General features: G+C 39.7%; 1 non-coding gene and 1 pseudogene across 1 annotated transcript; one reads left to right on the top strand and one right to left on the bottom strand.

Moving 5' to 3' along the window:
• Positions 1-13484, bottom strand: part of LOC114495059 — a 145553-nt pseudogene extending 132069 nt beyond the window's left edge.
• Positions 13485-15503: 2019 nt separating this feature from the next.
• LOC114495770 lies at positions 15504-15610 on the top strand. The gene has a single exon (XR_003684447.1). It is a non-coding gene; the product is annotated as a U6 spliceosomal RNA (small nuclear RNA).
• The last annotated feature ends 655 nt before the right edge of the window (positions 15611-16265 follow it).

The following is a 16265-nucleotide window of genomic DNA, read 5'->3' as shown; positions in this document are numbered from 1 at the left end:
TTTTTCATAGTACATGGCCAATACCTCTGGACAGGTCTTGCAGGTATGCCTATCCTGGCTCCCAAGCACTGCCTACACAAGCATGCTGAACTACTGAGATCCATCTGTCCTGCCATCTCACACATGTGGGGCAAATGAAAATCTCCCTCATCACTGAGTTGTAAATTGGTTAGTCACTCCTTCTTTTGCACTTCAATGTGATTTTGAAATCCTTGTTTACCTGCCAGGGTCTTCTCCAAACTGTGTAGCCCTTAACAACTCCAAGATAGCCTTTCTCATCCCTCTCTTGCCTTACTCCACAATACCTTCTCCACTCAGCAGCCAATGTAGTCTGTTGACCACCCATCTTTGTAGCTTTTATAACTGCACAGTGCCTGGTGCTCAACACATTTCACAAACAATTGAGTGAATGAACAAAAGAACGCACAAATGAATGAATGTAAGACTTCATATGTTCACATCCTTTGTATTATTGTAAGTATCACTGCATATACATAAGCAAAAATATTGTAGTTTATATTATTCCACATATCAATATTTTTCATGCGAAAGGTTAGGAAATATTAGAAAGAATTTTATGGTATAATATATTTTTAATTTATCCATTTATTTATTTTTAGACAGAGGGAAAGGGAGAAAGACAGGGAGAGAGACCTCAGTGTGTGGTTGCCTCTCACATGTCCCCCACTGGGGACCTGGCCTACAACCTAGGCATGTGCCCTGACTGGGAATCAAACCAGTGACCCTTTGATTCATAGGCCAGCACTCAATCCATTGAGCCACACCAGCCAGAGCCAGAATGAATTTTAAAAAGACACTATGGTATATGATACTTGTGCCTAATAAATATAAAAAACAAAATGGTAGCTATATGGCTACAGAAAGGAAATAAATTCTAAAAATAGAAAAAAACAAAAATTTATTTATAATTAAAAGAAAATTTATTCTATCATTGCTCTTGCCATGCATAAATAGCAGACATATGATCACTGACGCTATCACTAAAAAGGAAAAGAAAGCTGTTTTATTTTGTTCTCTTCAATTCCCTTCCTTTGTTAAAAAGATGGCTCATAAAAGAGGAAATAACTAATAAAGCCAAAGTTAATGGGAAAAAAACATACATGTTTATATATAGTATGTGTTATTATCTACCAATCAGAATAGTTGCAGGTAATTAGAAACTGTTGGCTTAAAGTGACCATGTTTTCTGATCAAGAGCCACTTCTCCCTGTACTGGCAGATTTCCACTGGTTTGTCTGAATTCTGTTTGCGCGCACTGGGTCTGACAGGTGATGAACACGGCCAGCTGGTTTCCAGAGCAATACTCTCCCTGGTCTGAGGAAGGCCTGTGAGACATGCCCTAAAACAGCTGCCTCTGTCTCCCCAACCAGCCAGAAATAAGCTGAGCAGAACAAAACCTTGAATAAAAAACCTCGACTTTTCATGCAAGGACAAAAGGTAGTTATTAGGCATACCAGGAAGGTTCTTTTATAGCTGGTAATTACATATAAATTGGGGACATATAATAAGAAAAAATCATTTCCCTCTTCATTTACTTAAAAATGTGACTTCCACAGTCATTATATAATTACTAGTATTTTTCAGTAACACTATTAGGAATAAATGGGCTACTGTTTCTGAAATTATCAAAGATAAAAATACTGAAACTTCCTTATTAGAATGGGCTGTTGAGTAGGTAGAAAGGGAAAAAGCCCCGTTTCTCTAAAACGCCAAACTGAACTTTCTTCTATGGCCAAAGAGATCAATCTGGCATTTTTTTTTACCTTTAAAAAAATGATTCCTCCCATTTCTCACATATTCTTTCAAACTCTCCATCATGCTTAAATTCCACTTCCCAACTTCTTGTTCTTTATTAATGCTGACCTGTTTGGAAAACTCCCCTAGAACCTACCTTCCCACTGTTTCAGGCTTCCCAGCCAACATGAGAGTAAAAGAAAAGAGTAAGAAACAGAGTCCTGTTTTCACTTTCTAGGCTACTTAGAGGGCTTAGTAGAGTCACCCTCAACAAAAGTACAAAACACTAATTTGCTTTCCAACCACTTTCAACATTTTTCTTCCTCTCAACAGCCCCCTCCACAGCCTTTATTCTTAGAGATCCCCACAGAAAAACCTGAACCAAGTCCCAGGTATGCACATCACCTGGACCCATGGAAATCTCCTTCCCTCATCCAAGCTAATAATCCCATGTTCCATTCCCAGCTACCTGTTCCAGAGACAGCAATGAAGACAATGGGTGAGAAGCAGCTAACAATAATATAAAAATTCCTAGCCCTGGCTGGCATAGCTCAGTGGATTGAGCACGGGCTGCGAACCAAAGTGTCGCATGTTCGATTCCCAGTCAGGGTACATGCATGGGTTGCAGGCCATGACCCCCAGCAACCGCATGTTGATGTTTCTCTCTCTCTCTCTTTCTCCCTCCATTCCCTCTCTAAAAAAAATAAATAAAATCTTAAAAAATATATATATATAAATTCCTGCTAATATGTTCATTAATGTACTGGTTGGTCTTGGCTCCTCTCATTTTTGCACCCAGATAACATCATGTCTTAGCCTGGTTACAAGTCTCCAGTCTACACAAGGCCCTTAAGGGAGAATACCACTGTTAGGGTGTCAAACACTATAGCAGGAGAGGAGGAAAATATTCTCATCAGGCCGACATTTCAGCTCCCCTCAAATCATACCACACAAATATCAAAACTATACATAAAGCTGACACTATTTATAATTGTCATTACCTCAAAAGTTTATGGCTTAGGAGGGAGAAATCTCCCTCTGAAATTCTGGTTCCAGGCTATTTCTCAAAGCAGCATCAGAATCAGAGCAGGCAAGTCACAACAGTGCCAAGAATTTAGCCATAGCTCACTCGTAGGGAAAGTGTAAGTGAACTAGCTAAGGCAACCATCTACAGACACCTAATGTTTAAAAGGTAATGAAAGAAATAACAAATGCAGAGCAATGGCAGAATTTGAAAAAATACTATTTTCCACACCTAATGAAAGAATGGATCTAAGCAAGTTTCATCGATAACTGCCAAAAAACACAGTTTGGCAAGATAATGACTATACCTGAATTCAATAATCAACCTTAACATAACTAAAAGTAGGGCATGCACACCTTACAAGCCTCCTGATGTGATAGAATAAGAAGTACATAGCATCACCTATGGAGTATTCTTTTCCCCTCTCCCAAATAAAAACACTGAACCCTGATCTAATCAACCCTGTAGATATGATTACTAGTTTCCAGAAAATATGGCAGGGGATTAGAGGAAATGTGTTAAACAACACAATGGAAACACAATCAGGCAAAAGGCAGATTCAGAATGCAAGAAATTATAAAGAATAAATGACCTATTTTCTTCAAGAAATAAAAGTAATGAAGGGTGGAGAGGGTGGAAGGAGGAAAACCACTATAAATGTGAAAGGACTTTAGAAATACCTATCAAAGGTCCACATGGGTGGACCATGTTTAGATCCCAATTCAAACAAATTTAACTGTGAAAAGATATTTTTAAGACAACTGGAGAAATTTCAAAATGGAATGGGCATTAGAGGATGTTAGAGAATAACTCTCTATTCTTTTGGGTATAAAGTATTAACATGAGAATTGACACAATGCTTAAAACTTAAAATACTTAAGCAAAAGCAAATGACATAAGATTGGTAAAACATCAGGAGGCTCATTTTACCATACTCTGTACTTTGGGGAATTTTAGAAAACTACCATAGTAAACATTCTTCGATGATTTGGTTTGGTTTTTACAGAAGTTGCAGGACAGCCTTGATAACTTCATGAGGAAGTCATATCCCTCACCACCAATTTGTTTAAGGCCTGGTTTAATTGAGAAGATCCAGCTAACCAAAGGAAGAGACAGTTCTTTGCACAAACGGTAGAGAAGGGGAATTGGCAGCTCTGTCAGGTGTTTAGGAGCTGGCAGCACCAAACAGAGTAGGGAGGGTTGTGTGAAATCTAGAGACCTTCCACAGCTGGCCTGACAAAGACAACGAGCCAAAGTCCCTCACCCAGAGCACAGACCTGCTGGCTGGTTTCCCACTCCTCCTTGCCAGCTGACTCCAAGGGTCTAAGAGCCTATGCCCCCAGCTCTCAGGAGCAGAGGGCAGGAGAAAAGAGGCAGCTCCACTTGCAGATGGAGCCAACCATCTCTGGGCCAGCTGTCCTCCCTCTCCTAGGGCTCCACGCAAGAGGCCCAGAGGGCTGACAGCACATCACATGCAGGCCAGCCTGGGAACATTCCCAGGCACGGCACCAGTTACTCTCCACCCAGCAATGAACAATCACACTGGAGTGGGCAGATTTATCAAATTTTTTCATTTTTGAAAAGACCATGTAAATTGGGAAAATATAAATGTGGGGTGGGTACTAGATATTAAGAAATTGTTAACTATGTGTGATATAATTATGACACTATGGTTGTGGAGGAAAATATTCTTGATTTTAAACTATTAAGGGGTAACATGTCATGATAACTGTAATGTACTTTAAAATACTTCAGCAATGAAAATAGCAAAATGTTGGCAATTACTAAATAATGTCGGAATTAGACTTGCTTAATTAAATTTTTTAAAAACAATGTAGTGCACATGAGAATATGCATAAGTCCTGCACAACTACTTCCATGTTTTGCATATGACTTTCTAGTCTTTATCTAAGCGAACACATATTCTTAAGAAACTGCAGTCGTAATGGATAATTATTTTTTTCAGCTGTTCTCATTTAATATTTTCATAAAGTGTTTTCTACTGTTTTATCTTAATAATACTTTATAATATACTATACTTTATAATAAACTTTATCTTATAATATACTTTATAATACTTTATAATGTACCATAACATTGATGCTCCCTAAATAATAACCATAATTTTGATATTTAAGTTGCTTTTTTCTTTTTTCTTTTGCTATAGGATTTAATGCTGTGGTGAAAAACAATGTACTTATAGGTTTATGCTTTTGTTAAACTGCTAAATTGTTTCTCTAGAATAAATCCTCAGAAATATGACATCTGTGCACAGATATATCAATTTCAGAACATTACTAGCATTTTTCTAAATGTTTATCTAATTTTTATATTTAAGAGTATTTTAATGTTAAAATACCCTCTCATTATATTTTGCTTGCTTGTTTGTTTTGTTGACTAGGTTCCACTTATTGGTGAGATCATATGGTATCTGTCTTTCACTGCCTAGCTTATTTCAATTGCCATAATGCTCTCCAGTTTCACCCATACTGTCACAAAGGGTAGGAACTCCTTCTTTCTTTCTGCTGTGTAGTATTCCATTGTGTAATTGTACCATATTTTTTTTTTTTATCTACTCATTTACTGGTAGGCACTTAGGTTGCTTCCAGTACTTGGTTATTGTAAATTGTGCTGCTATGAACATTGGGGTGCATAGGTTATTTTGAATTAGCATTTCAGGGTTCTTAGACAAGATATAACCAGAGACACTGAAATAAAGAACAAACTGACAGTAACCAGAGGGAAGTGGGAAGGGGGATAACAGGGAAAAGAAGGGGAAGGGTTGTCAAGAAAAATTTATAAAGGATCTATAAACAAAGCCAAAGGGAGGAAGAATTGAGGGTGGGAGGTGAGGGTGGGTCGGGAAGGGAAAAGTGGTGGTGGGAAAATGGAGACAACTGTATTTGAACAACAATAAAAAATTAAAATTATAAAAAGAATATTTTAATATACATATCTTCTATTTCTATGAAAAAGAACATGTTTGCACATCTTTGTTTACCAGCAAATTAAGTAATTCTTATTATTTGCCATTTAATTACTGCAATCACAAAGCTTTTCTTTGATTTTAATAAGCTATCTGTGTACTGCTCTTACTTTCTGTCATATGATTGTTATTTTTTAGTTTACCTGAGTTTTGTTTCTGGGAAGGGATAACATAGTTTTTGCTATGAATATGTTCAAATGTATCAGGGTTTTTTTCCTTTTTTAGGCTGTATTTCTCAATGAAACAGAACACCTCTAAGAACATCTTGACTGAAAGTGCATTTGCAAATAACCCATGGACACAGTGTAATACTACTTAACACTTTGTAACTATCCTATCATTAATTCACTTGACTCCTTACTCTCAGTTACAAAATCCTATCAAAGTTACTTCACAGATATTTAACTCTATCCTCCCCTCTCCATCCCTATTATCACTGTCCCTCATCATCTTTCAACTGAAATGTTGAATGCAACTGCCTCCTAAGAGATCTCCCTGCCTCCAAAACACAGTCCTCTGGCCAGGCAGACTGCCTAGCAATGCCAGCTTACACCTTCCAGAGGCCCCCCTCTTAAGGCCCCTGCACAGCTTTCCAGTCTCTCAAAAACAATCAGCCAAGATGCTCTGTATGTTTGTGCTAAGCACTTTGCAAATATTACTTAAATTAACACCCATAAGAACCCTTTAAACACAATGCTATTGTTTCCATTTTGCAGATAAGGAGACTGAGACATATAGAGGTTAAGCTATTTGACCAAGTTCCTATAGCTAGGAAAATGCAGAGCCAGGACGCAAACTTAGCTCTGCCTAACTTCAAAGCCCCCTTAACCACTGCATAACTCTTCCTCAGAGATGGACCCTCATCTCTCAGCAATACCTCCTGCCTACCACTCTGTCCCCCACCCCACCCTCAGCAAGGCTGTACTGCCTGGAATTTCTCACATCCATCCATACTGCTTCTCCACTCAGTCTCTTCACTCATACTATCCTGCCTCTTGGAAATGTCCTTTCATCTCTCTTTACCCTAGACCCAGGTGATTCCTACCTATTTTTTAAGACTCAGCACAACTGTCACCTCCTCTGGGAAGTCTTTTTCTATTTAACTCCTTCGCCCCACACTCACTCTCTTCTCTCTCTGACTGAGCAGGTGCCCTTCTTCTATACTTATCCCCATCACTATTCCTAGCACACTGTGTTATCCATTTTGGTCCTCTGTTTGCCTTTTCCACTGGGCCATGAGTAGCTTGAGGCAATCTTAACCAACCTGTGTTCCCAGCCACTGCAGTGGCAGGCTCTTGGTGCTTCATAGATTTCAGAGGAATGGAAAACTCAAAAAGTGCTTAATTGATTGATTAATTCTGGAATACTTGTTGAATATCTATATCTAAAATATTATGCCAGGGATATTTTTTAAAGCTTGGACTGGGACACTCAGAGAAGGCTACAGAGAAGAGGGGAAATCTTAAATGGGGGTTGAAAGATGAATAAGGCTCAGAAATCTCAATGTTTGGGACTTCCGGCAAGATGGAGGCATAGGTGGATGCACCATACCTCCACGCACAACCAAGATTGGAACAACAACAATTTAGAGGCAGAGTGACACCCAGAACTGATAGAGAATTTATCTGAATGGAAGTCAGACAGCCAAGAAGTTGAAGCAGACTCGTTCATCCAGACCAGTAGGAGGGGCGGAGACGAGCAGCCGGGTGCTCAGAGTACAGGGAGAACTGGGTGCTTAAGGCAACCAGGAGTGTGTAAGCCATCCGGGGCACACAAGATCGCAGCGGGTGGACCCTGAGTACACAAGTGGCAACTGGCGGACCCAGTGAGGCTGTGATTGTGAATCAGGGCAGAGCGCGAGGCCCAGGATCCCAGGGAAGGGACTGAGATCCCAGGAGAACGGAGCTACCACCATTGATCCCTCCTGCCTCTGCCCCCACATACAATGTCACAATCTAGCGACTGGGGTGCCCAGCCCAAGTGAACACCTAAGGCTCTGCCCCTCACCGTAACAGGAGCGACCAGACCAAAAACAAAAGAGAGAGACATGTCTCAAACAGAAAAACAGATCAATGCCCCAGGGCTCATCCTTTTGAGTGACCAAGAGATTGCCAATCTATCAGATGCACAGTTCAAAACACTGGTGATCAGGAAGCTCACAGAATTGGTGACTTTGGACCCAAATTACATGAAAAAATGCAGATTACCATAAAAGAGATGAAGGAAGATGCATGGAGAACCAATAGGGATGGAAAGGAAACTGGGACTCAAAACAATAGAGTGGACCAGAAGGAAGAAAAAATAAACAAACAGGAAAGAATGAAGAAATAAGAATTCAAAAAAATGAGAAGAAGCTTAGGAATCTCCAGGACATCTTTAAACGTTCCAACATCTGAATTATAGGGATACCAGAAGGGGAAGAGGAAAAGCAACAGATTGAGCATGTATTTGAACAAATAATAAAGGAGAACTTCCCCATTCTGGCAAAGGAAATAGACTTCCAGGAAATCCAGGAAGCTCAGAGAGCCCCAAAGAAGTTGGACTCAAGAACAAACACACCAAGGCACATCATAATTACATTAGCCAAGGTAAAAATCAAGGAGAGAATCCTAGAAGCAGCAAGAGATATGGGGACAGTCACCTACAAAGGAGTTCCCATCAGACTGTCAGCTGATTTCTCCAAAGAGACCTTACAGGCAAGAAGGGGCTGGAAAGAAACATTCCAAGTCATGAAAGACAAGGACCTATATCCCAGATTACTCTATCCAGCAAAGCTCTCATTTAGAATGGAAGGGCAGATAAAGTGCTTCTCAGATAAGGTCAAGTTAAAGGAGTTCATCATCACCAAGCCCTTATTTTATGAAATGTTAAAGGAACTTATCTAAGAAAAGAAGATAAAGAAAAAACATGTATAGTAAACGGACAGCAAACTCACAATTATTAACAATCACACCTAAAGCAAAACCAAAAGAAACTAAGCAAACTAGAACAGGAACAGAACCACAGAAATGGAGACCACATGGAGGGCTAGCAGCAGGGGGGTGGGAGGAGGAGAGAGGGGGAAAAGGTACAGAGAATAAGTAGCATAGATTGTAGGTTGAAAATAGATAGGGGGAGGGTAAGAATAGTATGGGAAATGTAGAAGCTAAAGAGCTTATAAGTATGACACATGGGCATGACTAAAGGGGGACATATGGATGGGAGAGGGTGTACAGGGTGGAGGGGAGTGAAGGAGGGAAAATAGGACAACTATAATAGCATAATCAATAAAATATATTTTAAAAAAAGAAATCTCAATGTTTGAGCAAATATCTAGGCTGGGGACAGTGGCTAGCAGTAAAAGGCAAAGTTGAGAAGTTAATCTCCTTCCTCATGATCCTGAGCTCTATCTGATCAGCTGTTTCCTTATCTGAGTACAAGGTGCCAAATTCAAGTTTTATTCCAGGGCATTTAATCTTTCAGTGGAGCATCTTATCTTAACTCTCAGACCATCTCTAGGGTAGAAAATCATGGAAATACTTCTAAATCAGTTAAAAACCTACAGATTGTTAGATCATGAGATATACTAATAATGACAAAATGTCAGAAACATGTGCAGCCCCATGTAATGAATTCAACAAATCTCCTAAGGTCATAGAGGTCATCCCACAAAATACATGTCATTCTGTTTACATCAAACACAGAAAACTCATTTACAAGTGAATGTCATTTTCATCTTTGTTCCACGGCCAAGTGCATCTCATTTGCATTCGTTTGTTCCCCTATTGGAGTGCTTGCCACTCTTCTACAGCTGGTATGGGTTATGCTCGGTACCTGCTATTCACCATAGGCCCACACTCCACTCATCCAGTTACAAGCTGAATCATAATCCCAAAGATGGATTTAGGTAGGTACTTTTAACACATCATAAGAAAATCAAAATTTGATGCTAGTGTTAATAGGAGAGAACTTTAAAAGTTCAAATGTCTACACACACAAACACATGTTTTCCATGTTAGGCTAACATTAGGATTTTCATGTTGCTTGGCCTGGAGAAGTACAGGTCTATAGCTAAGGTCTCCCATGGATTCTTCGCCAAATTCCCAAAAGAACAAAAAGAATGGGTTGGAGATTCCATTTTTGTCTCCCTATTGTAGAATATGTTCAAGAGCTAATGACCTGACTCTGAGACTTCCAGCCACAGAGAGAAAGAGCAGACAGTCAATTTTCCATCTTTTAGAGGTTGGTCTGGTTCTGACACTATCGTGGCCAGTTTAGAGTTTTCACTAACCACCTTCCCACTATAATCAGAACAATGACACTTTTGAAAATATCTGCATCCCACCTACAAAATCACTTTGCACAAGTTACTCATTGCAATATTCTTTAGAGAAAACAACACAAATATCCACCAATAGAAAAAATTGGTTAAATAATCTGTGAATGTCTGCACAGTAGAATATACTATGCAGCAGTACAAGAAAATAAAAATAAGGAAGCTCTCTTTGGACTGTTTGAAAAGACTCAGGAAACATGATTGATTATATATATATATATATATATATATATAATCTGCTATATATATATAATTTCCATTCTTGGGTGTTTATCCTTACAAAAAGAGACACAAGAAAATAAAACAAGTGGATACCAAGTACAGATCCAGATTTTGTAGGTTCTGACACTCACAGAATATGAGAAGACCATTTTAAGAAAAAGAAGGCAAAATTAGGTACAAGTTTTGGAACAAACTCATGCCAGTGAGCATAATAATAAATCTATCTCTGGTAATTACCTCTGGCTGGACTGGAGTGTACAAAAATGAAATTGATTCAATACTCCTAAGTATAAACTTTATATAGTTATCTTTGAACATGTGATCATATTACCTACTTAAAAAGCAAAATTAACTTTCCTGAAAAATGCCAGGCTCTAGCTGTTCAAGATGTCTCCACCTCCTTTCGTTCTATCCCAACTTTCTTGTTCTAGTTTGGTTTCATTCTGCTGCCTGGTATGTACTGGGATTCTGCCTCAGCCTGGCTCTTTCCACGTGATAATGTGCCTGGCATTCTGTTTTGATTTTGCTTCTGTATTTCTCTCATTCTTATCACCCTCAGCTCTATCATAAGCAGAGCAGCTTTAGGCCAACCCAGCCCCACCCCTGTACCTTGCCAGGCCCAGACTCCCAGGAATCCAGCCAGCTACATGTAGAAAAAAGTTTGAAAATTGACTGAAGACTGGGAAATTTTTTAGGTCCTAATTTGGGAATTTGAGGATTCTCTGTCAGGGCATAGTTTAGTCTTGAAATTCTCAACAGAATCTTGCTATCATCCTTTTCTTTCTAGGATCATTAGGACCACAGGTGAGCCACTCTGTACTCACCCTTATACACACATCTTTGCGTTTATTAAGACCAAGCCAGGCTAGACTGAACTGGCCAACTTAGCCTTATAGGGATTTACCAGAATTCAAATAATTTCAAGTACATAACAAGCCAAAATGATCATTAATTTAAATCTAGTTCAACTGAAAAAGCCTTGGAACCTACTGGTCTTTCAGCTCACCTTATCTTTATCCTTTAAAACAGTCACTGGATCTAGTTATAAAAGATGCAAACTAAATTTCTGAACATTTCTAACATTAGATGACAGTGTTTTAAAGAGGACATATAGCAGCATTTTGAGAGTGAGGCTGTGAAGTGGACAGGGCTAGGGATAAATCTTGGGGACGTTTCTAGCTGTTTGTGCAACGTAAACCTCATTTCCTTTACCTATAAAATAGGTTGTTATACAGACTGAACAGATAATAGAGATTTAATTAAATGAGTGCTGCCAAGAAAACCTCAAGGCAAAGCTATTTTTTCTCACTTTATGAGGAGAATATTGGCCAATATGAGTATCATGAAGTCTAAAACTACCAATTTAGGACAATAATAAACAAATTGATTTTGGAAATAACATCAGTGCACAATATATGTACAAACACCTATAAATGGCAAGGCCAGTACTCTGAGATCACATATCAGCATGTTAGCTTTAAATAATTCAGAAAGTGTGTATATGTGTGTATGCATGCATATATAATATCTTAATGTATTTTCTTTTCTCTACATCTTCTTGATTGCTAAGGCATTTATTTCTCCAGCCTTCTGAAAATTACAAATAGACTTATAAAATGTGACACCCTACATAAATTCATTTCTCATTGAATTGACTTTTTGCATACCTGAAAGCATCTTGTTCCTCACAGATGTATTCTGCTACAGTTCAATGCACTCAAGTGAGCTTAAACCTGACCAGGTCGTATCTCCATTTACCTTAAGGTGATAATTCAAAAATCAACTGCTCAGTATCAAGTATAAAAGCTTATCTTTCTGCCAGTTGTCATGGATTTTTTTTTAAAGATTAAAACTGTCTTTGACCTTCACTATGTTCTTATGCAAAGCCGTCTGCCATTGCATCTCTCTTCACTGTATCTCCTGTCATATTAGACATTTCCACCTATGGCTTTCTACAAAAATCACTGGAATTGAGTGCCTCCTGTTCAAATACAGCTTGTCATGGAACATTGTAATTTAAATCATTCTCTGCTTAAAGTAGCTTCTGAGAGCATTACTATACTGCTAACATTAAGAACAGGAAATGCATGTTTGCAGCCATTTCCCATGATACTGAATTATGCAAAAGCATATGTGGATAGGAGAAAAGTAGAGAATACTCATGAATTTGGATATCTAATATATTTTTTAATAAAGGTTCCTGACTCTACATGAAAACGGCCCTGTTAATCTCTTTGTGACTACCAGAAATCTGTCTTTATACTATCACTTTTATATTCTTTAATAACTTGCACTTTAGTTTTTATCAACTTACATAAAAGCTTAAATTTAAACAATTAAAACAAATTGTACTTGAAATAAAATCAATGTCTCCAAAGGGTTCACACCCACATATACAAGTCCACCCAATCTCCATCCCTTTTTGAAGGGAATGGGGATAGTTTGCAAGCCAAAAGCATTAACAAGTTGTCTATCCCCAACCAGTTACACCCAATTTGAATTAAACTACAGTCGCAGATGACAGAAGCACTCCTTTCATCTTTTGTAGGAAGGTCACCCACCCCAGAGCGAGCGCCACGCTCCTTCTGGAACTAAATACCGTGGCCGCCGCCGTCTGTTGAGTACTCCCCTTCACAACTCACACCTGGGTGGCCAAGGGTCAAGTCTGACCCATCGATAGCGCCAGTGCCTCTGTCCCTTTCCCTTTGGGGAAACAGCAGATGGTGAGGGCGCTCTGCACTGGTGCCGCAGCTCCTCGCCAGAGCCGGGCAAAGGCACTTAAACAAGGACTAGCTGGGCGCGCTGCCGTAGGGGTTGGGGGGGCGGGGAGTAGTTCCCGGTTCCCGGCTTCCGCCTTTCTGGGTCTTCTGACTGTACACCTCAACGTGGCGAGACTCCCAAATCTCTGCCCCAACCCGGAACCCGAAAACTCTTGTTGCCAAGGAGAGCAAAGCTGTGAGCCACAACAGCGCTACACGCACTGGCTGACACTGTAGCACCTACCCAAGCGGCGACACCGCCACTGGGCTAGGGGTTCCCAGGAGGCAGCGCTTGTCCAGACCTTCGCGCTCCGCCAGCTCGCTATCACCCGCAATCCTAGGTCCAAAAGATGAGCCAATTAGCTCGCTCAGACTAAAGAATCTCGGCCAATCACCGCCCACTCTGGTCTGGAACCCCAGCATCAGCACCACGACTGCAACTGACTGGAGTCGCGTTTCTAACCTGGAGCTCCACCTCTACTCACCTCCTTGCCTCAGGAGTCTAGACAGTCAATAAACTTTCCCTAGAGTAGAACCTTGAGGAATTGCAGCACTTGCGATCTGCTCCTCTCTGTCAGTCTTAGAAGAGGAGATGTACCTCCGCTGCATTCTTCTGCTGAAATCTCACAGCAGACCATTCCAAAAATTAGTGGAAACAGACAAAGAGTATTCTTCCTATTCATTTAACCTCTGTGAACCATTCGAACCCGTGTCTGTGTTCAAAACAGGAAGATGGCTTGACAGGGGAGTCTGAAAAAGTTACTCTTTAGTGATAATGTGAAAGAGCTTTATTTAATGGAACTTGAGCTTACTGGGGACTAAAAGGGAACCAAGAAGACAGGGATCCATCGAGTGCCCTTGTAAGAAGATGCTAATGCTTATATAAAAGAGCAGCAGCCTTTATCTGGTCCCTTGACGTCTTCAAGATGAAATCACAGAGTTGGTAGAGTTTTTTTAATACAGTTATGCAGGCATAAAGGGTTTCCATGATTGACAGACTGAATATAGTGTTTGGCTTGTGGGTCTATAAGATTATAATGGATTATAATCAAAAAGTTTGTTTAAATGTTGAAGGGAGGGGAAAGGCTGGACCCTGCCAGATGTTGAATTAACTGCAAGCTCTGAGTGGTTTAAACAGGGAGGAAAGAAGCCAAAGAGACCACCCCTTATACACAAACACACATACACCCAACTCCTGTATACAAACTCACTTCTCTTCCTTACATTTCTCCTCTCTTCTCTTCTCTTCTCTTCTCCTCTCTTCTCTTCTCTTCTCTTCTCTTCTCTTCTCTTCTCTTCTCTTCTCTTTTTCTCTTCCCTTCCCTTCCCTTCCCTTCCCTTCCCTTCCCTTCCTTTCCTTTCCTTTCCCTTCCTTCTCTCCTTCTCCTCTCTCTCTCCTCCTCCCTCTTCGTTTTATAAAGTTTATCTCTGGGTCTCTTTCTATCGCTGCTCTCTCTTTCTCACCTCTTCTCTTCCTTCCTTCTCTCCTTTCTCCCCTTCCTCCTCCTGCAGTCTACTCTCACAGCATTGTTTGAGAACTTAATATTCATCGTGTTTGATTCTAAGCAGTTTACCTGCTTAGAATCTTTACAACTTTACAATCTTTAAAACTACCTTGTTGTTTATTTCACCCTGTTTTACAGGTTAGGAACTTAAGGCAATGAAGAAATTGGCCTGAGATGTCAAATGAGTAAGTAATGGAGGCAAGCCTGTAACTCACCTCTATCTGGTTTATTTAGGTTAGCAAAGCATTTTAATATCCAAATTAACTAGGCACAAACTATCTAGTGTCTTTCACTTCTAAAAGGCATGAATCCTCCTTTTAAAAAATCCTCTGGCACAAAATATTCAGTTAAAATCTCAGAAACTTCCAGAGGCTTTAGCACAACCCTCAAAGTTAGTTGTGGTCATCAGGATGAGAAGGATTGAGGGTTGAGAGTGAGGGTGGGGGAAAGAAGATAGGAGATTGAAAGAAATAATCTGAGAAACACTAATTCAACTGTTCAACTGAGCCACTTGAAATAAGTGATATTGTTGCTGATTGTATATCACTGATTTGACTTTGCCATTGAAATAAATAATTGTATTAATTAAGTATGAGCGTGTGCACATCGATGGACATGTACACATGTTATATGATGCAACCTGTGGGGAACCACAAATGACCTGCAATTAAGAGTCTTTTAGACCTGTGTTCAATTTTCATTTTTTATATCATACAGGTATCAATTTACAAAGGGGAAAACAGAAGACTGGGGGCTGTTGTTTTTGTTCGTTTGTTTTATAAAGTCTTTGTCAGTTTTAAGTGTATTTCCTTTTACTAAACTATTTTTAACTTATTTCTTTAGAGTCTATTTTCACACAACAACAAGAGTTAGAGGACTTAGTGCTGAGGTAGGAAATGGGAGACAAAAATATGACTTTTAAACAAAAACTTCCACTGTGCTCACTTCAGCAGTGCGTATACTAAAATTGGAACAGTACAGGGAAGATTAGCATGGCCTCTGCACAAGGATGACACGCAAACTCGTGAAGCATTAAAAAATAAAATAAAATATTTTAATTTTTCCCACGTTTCAAATGTGGACAGCCCTTCCCACTTTCCTTGTGTTTTACACTATCTGATTCCAGAAAAAGTTTTCCAATCTGTAAGAATAGATTTGATTTTAAGCAATAATTGCTTCAAATGGCAGTAACTGCTGTTACTAAGCAGTTAGTGAGGACCCCTGGGCCCCTGAAGGCCAGGCTGAACTGGCAGATGCTTGGGTTCACTTCCAGTTCTGTGTGGCAAAGCTATCTGAACCTGATGGGGCAAGCCCACAATCATCTGTAGAGAAGAAAAGAATCACAAATAGCATAAGGATCTGGAACAAAGTAGGTCCTCAATAAATGTATTATTAGCCCTGGCTCAGTGGATTGAGTGCTGGCCTGTGAAACAAAAGGTTGAGGGTTGGATTCTCAGTCAGGGCACATGCGTGGAATGCAGACCAGGTCCCCAGTTGGGAGTGTGTGAGAGGCAACCAACCAATGTTTCCCTCACACATCAATTTTTCTCTCCCTTTCTCCCTCCCTTCCCTTCTCTCTAAAAATAAGTGAGGTCTTTAAAAATAAAAAATAAATGTAGTATTATTGTCACCATATGTACATGTTAATCCACATATTTTTAATTCTCTTTAGGCTTCCTTTTGCAAAGCAAAACATCTT

This window comes from Phyllostomus discolor, chromosome 4 (genome assembly GCF_004126475.2).
Source record: "Phyllostomus discolor isolate MPI-MPIP mPhyDis1 chromosome 4, mPhyDis1.pri.v3, whole genome shotgun sequence".
In the NCBI taxonomy this organism is placed as follows: domain Eukaryota; kingdom Metazoa; phylum Chordata; class Mammalia; order Chiroptera; family Phyllostomidae; genus Phyllostomus; species Phyllostomus discolor.
The sequence above is the reverse complement of the archived record's forward strand: the minus strand, read 5'-3'. Positions and strand labels throughout refer to the sequence as shown.